This window comes from Nycticebus coucang, chromosome 10, assembly GCF_027406575.1.
Source record: "Nycticebus coucang isolate mNycCou1 chromosome 10, mNycCou1.pri, whole genome shotgun sequence".
Classification (NCBI taxonomy): Eukaryota; Metazoa; Chordata; class Mammalia; order Primates; family Lorisidae; genus Nycticebus; species Nycticebus coucang.
The window spans coordinates 63,812,021-63,828,197 of record NC_069789.1 but is presented as its reverse complement, the minus strand read 5'-3'; the positions used below and the strand labels follow the sequence as shown (position 1 = coordinate 63,828,197).

The window sequence follows — 16,177 nt, the reverse complement described above, 5'->3', positions numbered from 1 at the left end:
ACAAACCAGGATTCCACAAGTCGTCTTTCCTAAAAAATGTAGTTAATCTTTTCATTTCTAATGTTCGGTAGACCAATAAGATACATCTATTTTATCTTTGAATTGCTTCAAAATGCCAGCAACATATATATATTTTTTTTAATTTTTATTTTTTTATTAAACCATAGCTGTGTACATTAGTATGATCATGGGGCACCATACACTTGGTTCATATATTGTTTGACACATTTTCATCACACTAGTTAACATAGCTTTCGTGGCATTTTCTTAGTTATTTTGCTAAGACCTTTACATTCCACATTTACTAGGATTCACATATACCCTTGTAAGATGCACCGCAGGTGTAATCCCATTAGTCCCCCTTCTTCCGCCTCCCTCCCCCCTCCCTCCCCTCCCTTTCCCCTTTCTCCCTATTCTTAGGTTATAACTGGGATATAGCTTTCATGTGAAGGTTCTACATTAGTTTCATAATAAGGGTGAGTACATTGGGTACTTTTTCTTCCATTCTTGAGACACTTTACTAAGAAGAATATGTTCCAGCTCCATCCATGTAAACATGAAAGAGGTAAAGTCTCCATCTTTCTTTAAGGCTGCATAATATTCCATGGTGTACATATACCACAATTTATTGATCCATTCGTGGATCGATGGGCACTTGGGCTTTTTCCATGACTTAGCAATTATGAATAGGGCTGCAATAAATATTCTGATACAAATATCTTTGTTATGGTGTGATTTTTGGTCTTCTGGGTATATGCCCAGTAGGGGGATTACAGGATTGAATGGCAGATCTATTTTTAGATCTTTAAGTGTTCTCCATATCTCTTTCCAAAAGGAATGTATTAATTTGCATTCCCACCAGCAGTGCAAAAGTGTTCCCTTTTCTCCACATCCACGCCAACATCTCTGGTCTTGGGATTTTGTGATAGAGGCTAGTCTCACTGGAGTTAGATGATATCTCAAAGTAGTTTTGATTTGCATTTCTCTGATGATTAAAGATGATGAGCATTTTTTCATATGTCTAAAGGCCATGCGCCTTTCTTCTTCAGAGAAGTTTCTCTTCAAGTCCCTTGCCCAGCCTGCAATGGGATACCTTGTTCTTTTCTTGCTAATGCGTTTGAGTTCTCTGTGGATTCTGGTTATTAAACCCTTGTCGGAGACATAACCTGCAAATATCTTCTCCCATTCTGAAGGCTGTTTGCTTGCTTTACTTACTGTGTTCTTGGCTGTGCAGAAGCTTTTTAGTTTGATCAAGTCAATAGTGTATTTTTGAAGCAGCTTCAATTGCCCGGGGGGTCTTTCTCATAAAAAACTCGCCCAACCCAATTTCTTCAAGGGTTTTCCCTACACTCTCTTCTAGTATTTTTATAGTTTCATGTCTTAGGTTTAAATCTTTAATCCAGTGAGAGTCTATCTTGGTTAATGGTGAGAGGTGTGGGTCCAGTTTCAGTCTTCTACATGTTGCCAGCCATTTGTTAAATAGGGAATCTTTTCCCCACTGAATGTTTTTAATTGGCTTGTCAAAGATTAAATACTGGTAAGTAGCTGGATTCATCTCTTGGTTCTCTATTCTGTTCCAGACATCTACTTCTCTGTTTTTGTGCCAGTACCATGCTGTTTTGATCACTATCGATTTGTAGTATAGTATGAGGTCTGGTAGCGTGATTCCTCCTGCTTTGTTTTTATTTTTGAGTAATGTCTTGGATATTCGAGGTTTTTTCTGATTCCATATAAAACGAAGAATTATTTTTTCAAGATCTTTAAAGTATGACAGTGGAGCTTTAATGGGGATTGCGTTGAAATTATATATTGCTTTGGGTAGTATGGACATTTTAACAATGTTAATTCTTCCCAACCATGAGCATGGTATATTTTTCCATTTGTTAACATTCTCAGCTATCTCTTTTCTTAGAGTTTCATAGTTCTCCTTATATAGATCTTTCACATCCTTTGTTAGATAAACTCCCAAGTATTTCATCTTCTTTGGCACTACTGTGAATGGGATAGAGTCCTTAATTGTTTTTTCAACTTGACTATTGTTGGTATATATAAAGGCTACCGATTTATGAATGTTGATTTTGTAACCTGAGACACTGCTGTATTCCTTAATTACTTCTAAGAGTTTTGTAGTAGAGTCCCTAGTATTTTCCAGATATACAATCATATCATCTGCGAAGAGTGAAAGTTTGATCTCTTCTGACCCTATGTGGATACCCTTGATCGCCTTTTCTTCCCTAATTGCGGTGGCTAAAACTTCCATTACAATGTTAAAGAGCAATGGAGACAATGGGCAGCCTTGTCTGGTTCCAGATCTAAGTGGAAATGATTCCAATTTAACTCCATTCAATATGATATTGGCTGTGGGTTTGCTGTAGATGGCCTCTATCAGTTTAAGAAATGTCCCTTCTATACCAATTTTCTTAAGTGTTCTAATCATGAATGGATGTTGGATGTTATCAAAAGCTTTTTCTGCATCGATTGAGAGAATCATATGATCTTTGTTTTTTAATTTGTTTATGTGCTGGATTACATTTATAGATTTACGTATATTGAACCAGCCTTGAGACCCTGGGATAAAACCGACTTGGTCATGATGTATGATTTGTTTGATATGTTGCTGGATTCTGTTTGTTAGAATCTTGTTGAATATTTTTGCATCTATATTCATTAGTGATATTGGTCTACAATTTTCTTTTCTTGTTGGGTCTTTTCCTGGTTTGGGGATCGGGGTGATGTTTGCTTCATAGAATGTGTTGGGTAGTCTTCCTTCTTTTTCTACCTTTTGGAACAGGTTGAGTAGTATAGGTACTAATTCCTCTTTAAAGGTTTGGTAGAATTCTGACGTGAAACCATCTGGTCCCAGGCTTTTCTTTTTGGGGAGATTTTGTATGGTTGATGATATTTCTGAACTTGATATGGGCCTGTTCAACATTTCCACTTGTTTTCGATTAAATCTTGGAAGGTGACGTGTTTCCAAGTAACGGTCGATTTCCTTCAAATTTTCGTATTTCTGAGAGTATAGTTTCTTGTAATATTCATTAAGGATTTTTTGGATTTCTGAGGAGTCTGTTGTTATTTCATCTTTGTTATTTCTGATTGATGAGATTAGAGATTTTACTCTTTTTTTCCTGATTAGGTTGGCCAAAGGTTTATCTATTTTGTTGACCTTTTCAAAAAACCAGCTTTTTGATTTATTGATCTGTTGTATTATTCTTTTGTTTTCAATTTCATTTAGTTCTGCTCTGATTTTGGTTATTTCTTTTCTTTTACTGGATTTGGGGTTGGATTGTTCTTCCATTTCCAGTCTCTTGAGATGTCCCATTAAGTTGCTTACTTCCTCTTTTTCCGTTCTCCTGAGGAAGGCTTGCAGTGCTATAAATTTCCCTTGTAGAACTGCCTTTGCTGTGTCCCAGAGGTTCTGATAGTTCGTGTCTTCATTGTCGTTTTGTTCCAGAAATTTGGCAATTTCCTTCTTGATCTCATCTCTGACCCAGCTATCATTCAGCATAAGGTTATTTAACTTCCATGTTTTTGTATGTGTATGCAGATTCCTGTTGTTACTCATCTCAAGTTTTATTCCATGATGGTCCGAGAAGATGCATGGAATAATTTCTATTCCTTTAAATTTGCTGAGGTTAGACTTGTGACCTAAGATGTGATCGATTTTGGAGTAAGTTCCGTGGGCTGATGAGAAGTATGTGTATTCAGTTTTGTTGGGATGAAATATTCTGTAGAAGTCAGCTAAATCTAAATGCTGGATGGTTAGATTTAAATCTAGAATTTCTTTACTCAGCTTTTTGTTGGAGGATCGATCCAGCACTGCCAAAGGAGTGTTAAAATCTCCGACTATTATAGAGTTGGAGGAAATCAAGTTGCTCATGTCTGTTAGAGTTTCTCTTATAAATTGAGGTGCATTCTGGTTGGGTGCATAGATATTAATAATTGAAATCTCATCATATTGAGTCTTACCCTTAACAAATATGAAGTGACCATTTTTGTCCTTCCTTACTTTTGTTGGTTTAAAGCCTATTGTGTCCGCAAATAAAATTGCAACTCCTGCTTTTTTCTGGATACCATTTGCCTGAAATATGGATGACCATCCTTTCACCCTGAGTCTGTATTTATCTTTTAAGTTAAGATGTGACTCTTGTATGCAACAAATGTCTGGCCTGAGTTTTTGTATCCAGTCAGCTAACCTATGTCTCTTTAGAGGGCAGTTTAAGCCATTCACATTAATGGAGAGCATTGATAAGTTTGGTGAAATTTGGGGTATTGAGTTTTTTGAAAGTCCAGTAGGCATTTTTAATCCTTTTGCCATTGTGGAAGTTAGAGTTTGATCAGAAGTTTCTGAGTGAGTTTACTTTTGTAGTAGAGGATTGGGTTGGTTATTATGGAGGATAGGTCTGAGAATATCCTGAAGAGCTGGTTTAGTTATGGCAAATTTCTTTAGCATATGTATGTCATTAAAGTATTTAATTTCTCTGTCGTAAATGAAACTCAGTTTAGCTGGGTACACAGCAACATATATTTTAAATAATCTACAAGTTGTTTGTCTTCAGCTACGTCAGGTGCAAGTAACATCTTCCAAGATGAATGTCGTGTATTTTAAAAGTGTGTTTTCCAATTTGAGACTCTTCTTTTAAAGTCAAAAAATAAAATAGAGCCATGGTAATTTCTGTTAGTTTAAGAAACAAGCTAGAAACTTTTTTTTTTTCCTTCTGCAAATGTGAAGTTGTCATAAAGGGAAGTGAAAGTAGTGGTTCAGAAGGGTCACAATTTTGTGAGAGAATTGTTCAACCAGAAGGTGAGACTCACCTCACCAGAAGATAGAATTTTATGTCTATGATTTTAACCTAAAAAAGAAAAATAATATGTGAATTATAGGCCCATGTATATGGTTAACGGAAGTAGTCATGGGGATCTGTCACAAGATATAAAAGATTTGTTTGCTAAAGTTTGACATGACCATCATTAATTCTAAGACCTTAGAATTAATTAATTTTAATTAATTTTCAAGTCAGAAAATTTAAGCAAAATGTTCCAACTTTAAAAAGTCTGATCCATTTTAGGGATAAGACTCTGAATCCATTGTACATTTATTGAGTAAAAACAGACTTACGATTCTTTTAAGGTTTGTTTGTTTTATTCCTGGTCCCGAATTCACTGTGAATAAAAATTTACATTCAGTAATATGAAATTTCAGCTCCTAAACCATTAATTTTGTATATAAATGACAAATAAATATTTGCAGAAAAGAGTTATGTATTTAAACGTATGGTAAAACTGTGTGTGGTGATTAGCTGAATACCTTCACAATGAGAATTTTAAATGTGTAAACTTCAACTCGGAATTTTAATACTTTTACAATGTAATTTTCATATCTATTTTTGCTTTTTTTCCTCTAAAACATTGACTGGAGAGTTTATTATTTCTTACAACTAACTAGGACTGATCTTAATTTTAAATTTATGCCAGAGATTTGTTATGAAATATTCTCATAGCACCATATTAGATCTAAATAAATGAGAGGTAATTACCCCTAGCTAATTGCAACATGTTTCTTGATATCAAGACTTTCAAATATGAAACTTCAAAGGAAATGAGTATCTGTTAAAATGAGTAGAAAAGCCTGTGCTTTCATTCTTTTACTCTAATTTTATATCTGGAATGATCTGAAGGTCCTTCAAAGAGACTTATTCAAACAGACTTTTTCATTTTCCTTTTTAAGTAGACAGAAATTTCCTTTCTGTTTATTAATTCTTTTGTAAATTCTTTACATTTTTATTACATTTGATTCTTTTTCTGACTCAAAAGAGATTGCTAAATTTGATTAAAAATGCTTTGTTGGACAGGCTGGGCGTAGTGGCACGGGTCTGTAATCCTAGCACTCTGGGAGTCTGGGGCATGTGGATTGCTTCAGCTCAGGAGTTTGAGACCAGCCTGAGCAAGAGTGAGACCTTGTCTCTACTGAAAATAGAAAAAATTAGCCAGGCACCCTGGGAGGCACCTGTAGTCCCAGTTACTCAGGAAGCTGAGGCAAGAGTATAACTTCAGCCCAAGAGTTTGAGGTTGCTGAGAGCTATGAAGACACCCTGCCACTATACCCAGGTAACAAAGTGAGACTATGCCTCAAAAAAAAAAAAAAGAAAAAAAAAATATATATATAGTTGGAAAGTTGGACTGTTAAGAGTTTTCAATCAATTACGGCAAGTGAATTTTGTTTTTACTAAGATCCCCTATAGACAAGCTTTTCTTTACTCAAACTCTCCTTGGTTAGTTCTTTATGACAACATGAAATTTGGTTGGCAGATAAAATACAAAGCACTCAGTTAAAGATGAATTTAAAATAAACAAGGAATAAATTTTTAGTACAAGTTTATCCCCTGCAATAGGGACATACTCATACCAAAACATTCCTTGTTTATCTGAAATTCAAATTTATCAGAGTAATCTCTTCTTTTCAAAATCTTCCAACTAACATGGAATGATCTGGTCTATTTCACTAGAACATTTGTGAGATCAGTTTTGTAAGATCCTTAGATGGAAAAGTTAGATGAAACTATTTAAATTAATGTGCAAATACAAGTTTTAAAAACATCAGCACTCATCAAAGAATATGTATCATATATCAAGATTTAGAAACAAAAATAATGATAATTTCTTTAAATGTAAAGTATACCAATTTCACTTTATTAGCCCACTTCGAGAATAGCATGAGGAGAATGGGGTTGAGGTCAGGTATGAAGGGAGAGGGTTAAAATTTATGATGGTAAAAATCCCTCAGAACTCTGGTGCAGTCCTCAATCACAGCAGCTCAATTGTTGGTTAACAGAGTTGCAAGACTGGAAGACGTGTTCTCTTCCATGTCCCATGATTCCTCAGTTACAGTGTGATGAGGTCTACCAGGTTGCCTTTAGGAGGAGTCAAGCTGTCTCCAAAGAAATTTACTAAGGTGTCAAAGATTTGAGTTCTTTGAGCATAGGTGTGATCCATATCTGAAAAGCCTACAGCTATAACATCTGAGCCAGATTTGAACAAAGCTGATGCTAGGAGGTGAAACTCTTTTGTTTCTTCTGCATCTGAATGATCCACAGTTACATAAAGATCATTTTGTAAATATTTCAGAGCATTAAGGAGATCCAACTGGGCCTTTTCTTCAAGCCTGTGTTTTCTTATGAGGTATTTCCAATGCCTCAATAAGTAATCTTTTGAAGATCTACACAACTTCAGAGACCAGAAGTCATCTAATCTCATCTTTGGAGAGCAAGATTTTCCTGGATTTCCACCAAACAAGTATTGAACCTTGTGTAGCTCATCATATACAAGCTGATGGGAAAATCTTGGCCATGGTTCTTCTTCCTGAAGACTTTTACTTGGATTGTCCTTTGCAGCCTGGTTATTCTTGTAGATGGAAGACCACTATTCCTCACAATGTCAAAAATCCAGAATGAGTTTCTGACCTTTTCTTCTCTCTTTTCCTTATCTTTGATGAATCCAGATAAAACATGCATTTCCTTCAGTTCTGGATCAGTAGTTGCTCTCTGTGTCAATCCTGTCACTGGAACCATTCCAGAGTTTGGTGCCATCTGATATTATGTCTACATGATCATAACTAAAGAAATCATTCAAATAGGTCATTGATCGCTGGCCACCAAATATACATAAGCAACAATTTTTTGAGTGGAATAGCATGCAGTGTCCTATCTGAGACCGGATGCCCTCAGGCCCAAGAGGTTTGACATTGGCAGTTGAAAGCAAACAACCCACTGAATTGTGGTTCACTGGCTCTGCTGTCATCTACGTTACCACCAAAAGTGTAGGTCATATGTTTTTCTCAGTTCGTACACATCTGATGATCCAACACCAATTTCAGCCTTCCATCAGCAGCAGTATCTTCACTTAGTAATATCCATGTGCTTGTGTCCATGTCATAACTACAAAGGTCACTTTTCAGAGATTTGCTGTTCCTCACAAAGGAATCCAAATAACCCCCCAACAGGTAGATTTGCTTCTGCTGAATGTCAATGCACATTTTATGACATGATCTGGCACAAGGACCATTCTCTTTCTCAGTGTCTCTAGAGACACATGGGTCCACTGGTTGACCTTCACATACTGTGCCCAGAGGTCAGCAAGATCTTATGCTCCTTCCCAGCCACCAGACAAATAAACAGTCTCTGTCTGAACGTCAATAACTGTCCGATGCCCTCTTCTCATTCCTGGTCCTTTATCCTCTCCATCACCTTTAGTGCTTTTGGGAATAATTTGACTCCATCATGGTTTATATTCCTGGTGACTGATACACTGATTGAACAAGCCACCATTTACAGCTTTTTCAATCAACTTTTCTCAACCATCAAAATCAACCTTCAAAACCAGTTAGTTTGTCATGAAGATCTGTTGCCATGGGATGTTCCAGCACAATCTTGGCTTTCTTTTGTGGTGATTCAAAGGCCTCTGTATAGCTGTGTTATCTGAAGTGTTTTAGGCAAAGGTGAATGGCTTCCTGTTCATAGTACTTGCTGTACCAGTTGAGACAGGGTTGTATTACATCAGGATCATCAATGCCACTAAGTTCAACATACCAAATGCTAAAGTTAAAGCTCCTAGGACAAAAGTGGAACTCTTTTAATAAATCTACAAGGGAACAGCTGTTCATCAATTTGGAGCTTAAAGGTGACTGTTTCTTTGTTATAATCATTCTTTAAGCCACTAGACAATAGCTCTGTCATATTTCTTTATTCATTCCACCAAAGACTTTAAATTTCTTCAAATTGCAGACATGAGTCTTCTCCTATTTTCCAAACATGATATTCTGAATGATAGCAGAACTTTCAAGCTTCAGAATCAAATACTGGGGCAGATAGTTGCTTTCTGAAGACTACATTGAAGATGGTCATTTGGTTTATCAACTAAAATGTTCTCGGGAAGGTAGGTGGAGGAGAAGGAGCTCCACTTGTGTAGGGCATAGGGCAGAAGCCGGCACTTGGGCGCCCCCAAACAATATTTATTATACATGTCAGGTATTTTAATTGTTCATCTGCATTTGTTTCTCAAGACAAATTTTATGTCATATATATTCATATTATCTCCATCTTACGGATCAGGACCGAGGGTTACAAAAGGTCAGTACCTGGTCTGTTACAAGACATGTAGTGAGACAGCCAGGGTTTGAACCAACTCTTTCTGACACCATAGTCTGTTCTTGTATTCTTCTGCCCTGTGAATATAACAAGATTTTTTAATTGTTTTAAAAAAAATTAGTAAAGAGAACAACAATTGCTGTCTTTTCTTCATTTCATGATTAAAAAGAAAACAAGAAATTTGGTGTAATATGTGCTCTGAACAATATTGCAAAACATAGTAAGCAGAGCTGAACTCACAACACCAAAGTTATTGTACAAAAATAAACACTCTCTTAAACATCCATCGAAATGGACTGTTCTCATAAGGCATATAAACAAAGATCATCTCATCACTAAAGTGAGTGCCAGGAAATAAAACATTACAGTAACACAAATGTCACTATTCCATTGTCCCACAGTTTGGTAATCAGAACAAGTTCTTACTGTGTGGATCACATTTCATTATGTTTGTCAGAGGACCCATCAATCAGTATTTAAAACAAGTTAACCATAAAATGCAAAGCACATTGACGGAGAGTATGACTCATTCCCTGTATCTGGGGTGGCACAGTGAGTCCAGTGGGGCTCTGCGCTCATCTAGCTATCACCAGGTTTATAATGCCAGGGAACTTGAAATGGACTTTCTGTGCAAAGTAACATGTGTTTCCCTCTGGATTAATAGTGCTTTCCTGATCCATACATAGCCCTTTATCATACATAGTAAAGGTGGAATCTCTGGTACATTTTTATTTAATTTTCCAGAAAAGGGGAAGTTATTGGATTCAATAATATTGGCAGGAAAATCAGATCCAGAGAAGCTAGTGTCTTGTCAAAGAATAAAAATATTGTCTTGAATTTTTATGGGTTGTATAATCTTAAATGGCTTTTTAGGTGCACTTTGTGAAGTGTGAAGAGAATATGACACTCGGAAGGGAAATAAGCTGTTCGTTATCAACACATGCGATGAAAGGTTGGATAGAATCTGGTCCTGCTCAGAACCTGTCTCTACCCACTGGCTAACACAGGTCAAATGTAGGTGTTTTCTCACCATGTAGTTATGTCCTTTCTTCTAAGAATTTTTATGAGTAATCAATTAATTCAGATTTTTCACTAATTCAGGCTGTATCGTCAATTCTTCTTGAATTATACAGGGCTTTTATCATACAGTGAATATAGCTTACAAAACAGAAAAAGGGGATGATTATGTTTAAAAGAAACTGACCTGTTAACAAATCTCATTACCAAGGAGCTTCCATTTGTATTTAATTATTTGTTTTCATTGCATTGACAACTTAACCTAAAGAAAGAGATGGAAAGCAACTACTGTGCAAAATATTTGCAGCTAGAAGTTTAGATACATATAAAAAACACAACGAGTAGGAAGAAATCTAAACTTTCTGAATGGCAATCTAATATCTGCCTTGAGTTACTCTGAATTGACTTGGCAAATAAATCTCCCGTTATTTATCATGTGTTACATTCAGTGAATTCTCTTAAACAATAGCATAGAGCCAACAGCTATTTAAGGCAATACTCTGTGTAATATTTTAGTACTGATTATTTTGACAACACCTTTAAAAACATGCATTTAAAAAAATTCTTCACTATTCTTTCATCATTCAGATGAATACTAATTAGTTTACCAGCTCTTCAATAATCCATCAGATCTTTGTCCTAGATGCTGCATCCTGACTTTGATCTCCTACCATCTTTGAGCATCGATGATCCAAAATGATAGTTCTACATCCATCTAAAAGGAACCCAAGTATACCATAAGGGATAACACTCCTTTTAACATACAAGAAGCAATGTTTGTTCAATAGCTACAGTGATGTGAGCTGTGCCAGAAAATGCCTAACAATGGTAAAAACATAGTAAAGTTTAGTCTGGATTTTTCACTATGTGTACGAGTGTGTGAGTTTCCCTTAAGACGATGTAATGTTTCTCATCTGGGCTGACAGTCTATTTCGGCTTTATAAAATGCCTTCTTAAAGGAAACAAGTTATTTTTGTAAATAAAACATGCTTTGGCAGTTTTTTCTTTGTTTACAGTTGCATTAAATCATGGAAGTCAAATTCCTCTTTGATGAGAGTCACTGGGAAATAAACTCTATTTGTTCTTTCAAGAGGTAGCAAAGTATTTGTTCCCCATTTAAATTCAGGAAGTTAAGAAAAGGTCAAAATCAGTTAAATCAAAGACAACTTTAGTCAAATTGCTAAAGTCCATTAAGTTATTTTTTTTCCTCAGACTTTTATAGAATGTTTTAATTCCAAGTCCTATCACCATTTAGAGATCATACAAATTTCAGAAAGAAAATCAGCTGTATACGTTAAAGGGGAAAAAATTAATTTCATTTAGCACTGCAAGATGACACATTTTAAAAGCTACTCATGAGTTAACATAATTCTACGGAGATTTACATAGGAGACATCTTTCCAGGAATGTTAGCTGAGATTTGTGTTTTCTGATTTATGTCACAGCTGAAATTATTACAAGAATCAGACATGTTTTCATATTGATTTTGGCAAATGAAGAAGGAAAAACTGGATATAGTCAAGAATTTCTAATTACTCCCAGGGACTCTGGTGCCCCTCATGGTGCTTCTCTTCCTTGTGCAGCAGTGTCATCGGCCCATCTCCCACCTTGGTCTGCCCTGCTGAGCATCCGACAGTCCTAGGGAAGGCAGATCTCTCTCCTCAGCTCTATTTCCACTCTGCTGATGTTCTGCTTGGAATTAGTATTATTTAAAAAAACCTAAGGTACCTATTAGCACCATTAGCTATGAATGATTCCAACCTTGATTCAGCAGTGGATAAATAGTGGCTAAATACCGCAGTGTGGTAAATAGTTTTTTTTTTTTCCTATTTTAAACTGACCTCCTGTACTACCTCCCTTGCTGTTGTCCCAAACGTGAACATCTCCTAGGCTACTCCTCTCATCAAATGCCATTGACCCTTTTACTTAGAAACAAATAAAAAGCATTCACCTGAATTTGTTCTCGTTCATTTTAAAATATGGGATATCTTTAGTCACTGTTGGTCTCCTGTCCCAGAAGTTTCCTTACCTTTATTGAGTCAAATTCTTTGTCTGTAGTCTTCATCTTCTGCAGAATCAACACTGTAGGTAAAACAATCCACTATTTTATATAAAATCAAGCAATACAAGAAAGCACCCATAAAAATTTTAAAAGCCATGCTAAATCCAATTGAAAAGTAGTCAAAGGAGAATAGAGAATTTGCAGAACAAGTGCTGTGTCTAAAAGGCTCTAAACACAGATAGACGTGCTCATTTTCACTCACGTCGGATAAACACTCATTAACACTACATCGGGAAAACAATTTTCAGTGGTCAACGTACAAAAAGTTTTTCCTGTGCCAAAACCTTTACATTCTACATTTACCAAGTTTCGCAAATACCCCTGTAAGACCACAGTAACTGAGATAACGCTGGAAAGGCTATGTTAACCACTGTGATAAAAATGTGTCAAATGGTCTATGAAGCGAGTGTATGATGCCCCATGATCATATCAATGTATACAGTTATGATTTAATAAAAAAAAAAATATAAATAAAAAAAAGTTTTTCCTGCCCTGCTGTCAAGGTTGGGGGAATAGGGACCCTTGTAATTGCACCAGGACAAAATAAACAACCCTGCAAAGTCCAGTGTGGCAATAGCTGTTAAATCTACAGATGCATTGTCACTTTTACCTGGAAACCCTACATCTGGTGAGTTACCCTCCAGAAATATCTAACTTATAAAATATCACAGGTACAAACTATTGATTACAACTTCCTTTGAATCTGGAAATTACTGGAAACAACGCAAATTTCCGTCTGTAGGGCATCTGGTTAAATAAAATTATGGAAATTATGGTATCCTCATCCAGGGGCATGTTATACATGCTTCCTGACAGGAACTGAGAGGAGAGGTTGATGTGGACACAAGCTTGTACCTCTAGAATTTTAAATTTTAAATTTTAAACTGAGAATCTATCATCCCCATTTGAAAAACTATTACATTTTTTAAAATTCCCAAGTACACATTAAAATATCAACATCATCATACTGGTGAATATTATTGTAGTCATTTCTCCACATATATGGAGGGAAGGAGGGAGGAAGGAGGGACGGAGTGAAGGAGGGGGGAGGGAATAAGGCCAAAAATCAGAATTTTTTTAGATTTGAAAACATGTAGAAAAATTTAGAATCACAAAAATTTGAAAACATAAATCATAATATATATATCCTCCTCTTATTTCCACAGGAACTTATTGAAGGAAAAGGAATTGTAATAAATTAAAAAATAATTTTTTAACTTCTACTCAAATTTTTTTTTTTGCACAATGTACATTAAATGACTCCATGCAGAACTTAAGGCTAACAAATACCACAAATCCTTTAACATGTTTTAACTTGTTATCATTATTTATCTTCCTGCTATTAAAGATAATAAATTGTCATATCCAAACTTTGTCCAACACTGTCTCTGGACAACTCTTGATTTATATTGCTAATTCCATAATATTGAACTAACCAGTACTCTAGTAGAACTATATGTAAAATAAGGCAGAGTCTAAAGTCCTTTTAGGGCTTCTCCATTCCTAAAATTCCTTATTAATTTCTAATTTAGCTTTATTAGGTGATTTAATCACCTTACACTTTTTGTAAGGTGATTCTTACAGAAACTTTATTTATGTATTTATTTTTAAGAGACAGAGTCTCACTTTGCTACCTTTGGTAGAGTGGTCCAGCTCTTGGGCTTAGGTGATTCTCTTGCCTCAGCCTCCTGAGTAGCTGGGACTACAGGCACCCGCCACAACGGCCAGCTATTTTTTTGTTGCTGTTTGGCCAGGGCCGGGTTCAAATCCACGACCTTCAGTATAAGGGGCCAGCTCCCTACACACTGAGCCACAGGCACCACCCTGGAAACTTTAATATGCTACTTTTTACTGATCTTGCACCCTTGAGATCATCTTCACATTTATTTGAAGGACAGCATTGAGGAAATGTAAAATTTAGCCGTCATTTTTTGTCCCAAATAATTGTCTTCTGAACATGCAGTTTATTTTCCATGTGGTGGACAAATTGTGATCAGTTTTTCTGCATGTGTAAAAATTTATCAAAATAAAATTTCCCACAAGACTCTTTTCCATCAACTCTGAAAATCCTGGTCTGACAACATACCAAGTAAAGCTCTTGAAAATCACCTCTTAAAATTTGGAAGAAAATGTGGCCAGTCTTTCCTTACAAATGGCTGAAGAGCAATCTATATGTTAAAAGGTCACTAGTACAACAGTTGCTTCAGGAAATTAATGTGCTAGTGGATTTTGCTCCAGTTTTCGCCAACATGCTACATTTTCCTTTTTGTTTGTTTGTTGTGGGGTGGGGAGGCGGGTGGGAGGAGCACACAAAGTTGCCCCAATTATTTTAGAAACTTTATTTCCCCGTATTATGCTGGCGATTGTTGCTGTGGAGTGTTGGAGCCATTTCAAACTTTTCCTCTTGCAAGCGCTAATGTATTTTCTTCCTAGATGTTTTCATATGTTTTTCTTGATCTTTGAAATTTAAAAACTGCATCCTTCACAATCTTGGTTTTGATCTTTCTCTGTGAATTCTGCCTTGAACCCAATGTGCATTTTCAATCTTTGTATTCAGATTTTGGTTATTTTCAGTGAAATTTTTACTCTCTTTTTGAATTTCTCTTCCATATATTTGGCATTCTTAGGGGACATTTCTTTGTCTTCCCCATCTATCAATTTCCTTCAGATATTTAAAGGAATCTCTGTCTTGTTATCCAGCTTTGACAATTGCTTTTGAGAAATCTGAAACTCTCGGTTCCTAAAACTTGTTTTCTGATGTCTTTTTTTGTTTTTATTTCTCAGATATTTTAAGGATCTATTCTTTGTCATTTATATTTGAAAATTCAACAGTAAGGTACCATAGTTTGTGTGGATTTTCTCCCCCTGTTTGTCAGGCCTATTCCATATGAAAAGTAATATTGCTCAATTTGAAGAAATTTGCAGCAATTATTTCCTTGATAATTATTCTTTCTATTCTCTCCACAACTTTCTTCCCACCTCCCTGACCTGTCCCCCTCTCTCCTTCTTTCCTCTTTCTGTGTAGGAAGGAGAAAAGTGGTACTTATTTATTTTCGGGATCATCTTTTTTTTGAGACAGAATCTCACCCTATTGCCCTAGTTAGAATGCTGTGGTGTCAAACCTCACAGGAACCTCAGACTCTTGGGCTCAAGTGATCTTCTTGCCTCATCCTCTCGAGTAGCTGGGACTACATGTGCCTCCCATGAGGCCTTGCTAGTTTTTTGTATTTTTAGTAGAGACAGGGTCTCGCTCTTGTTCAGCTGGTCTCCCACTTGGGCCTCTCAGAGTGCTAGAATTATAGGCATGAGCCACCACTCCCAGCCTAGGATCTTCATTTTTAATGACTTTGTGTAGGTACTTTATAATGAGAAAGGCTTTCGAGCATATGGTTACAGTATTTTCCTATTATATACAGATAATAATTATTATTTTTTTAATTGTTAAATCATAGCTGTGTACATTAGTGCAATCAAGGGGTACAATGTGCTGGTTTCATATACGATCTGAAATATTCTCATCAAACTGTTCAACGTAGCCTTCATGGCATTTTCTTAGTTATTGTATGTAGACATTTGTATTCTGCCTTTAGTAAGTTTCACCATTCTTTTTTTTTTTTTTTTGTGAGTCTCACTCACAGACAGAGCCTCACTCACAGACAAAGTCTCACTTTATGGCCCTCGGTAGAGTGCCGTGGCCTCACACAGCTCACAGCAACCTCCAACTCCTGGGCTTAAGCGATTCTCTTGCCTCAGCCTCCCGAGTAGCTGGGACTACAGGTGCCCGCCACAACACCTGGCTATTTTTTGGTTGCAGTTTGGCCGGGGCGGGGTTTGAACCCGCCACCCTCAGTATATGGGGCCGGCACCTTACTGACTGAGCCACAGGCGTTGCCCAAGTTTCGCCATTCTAAGATGCACTGTAAGTGTGGCCCCACCCATTACCCTCCCTCTCACC

At 36.4% G+C, this 16,177-nt stretch overlaps 1 pseudogene; it reads right to left on the bottom strand.

Moving 5' to 3' along the window:
- Positions 1-6,882: 6,882 nt before the first annotated feature.
- LOC128596423 (muskelin-like) lies at positions 6,883-9,018 on the bottom strand (annotated as a pseudogene).
- Between the last annotated feature and the right edge of the window lie 7,159 nt (positions 9,019-16,177).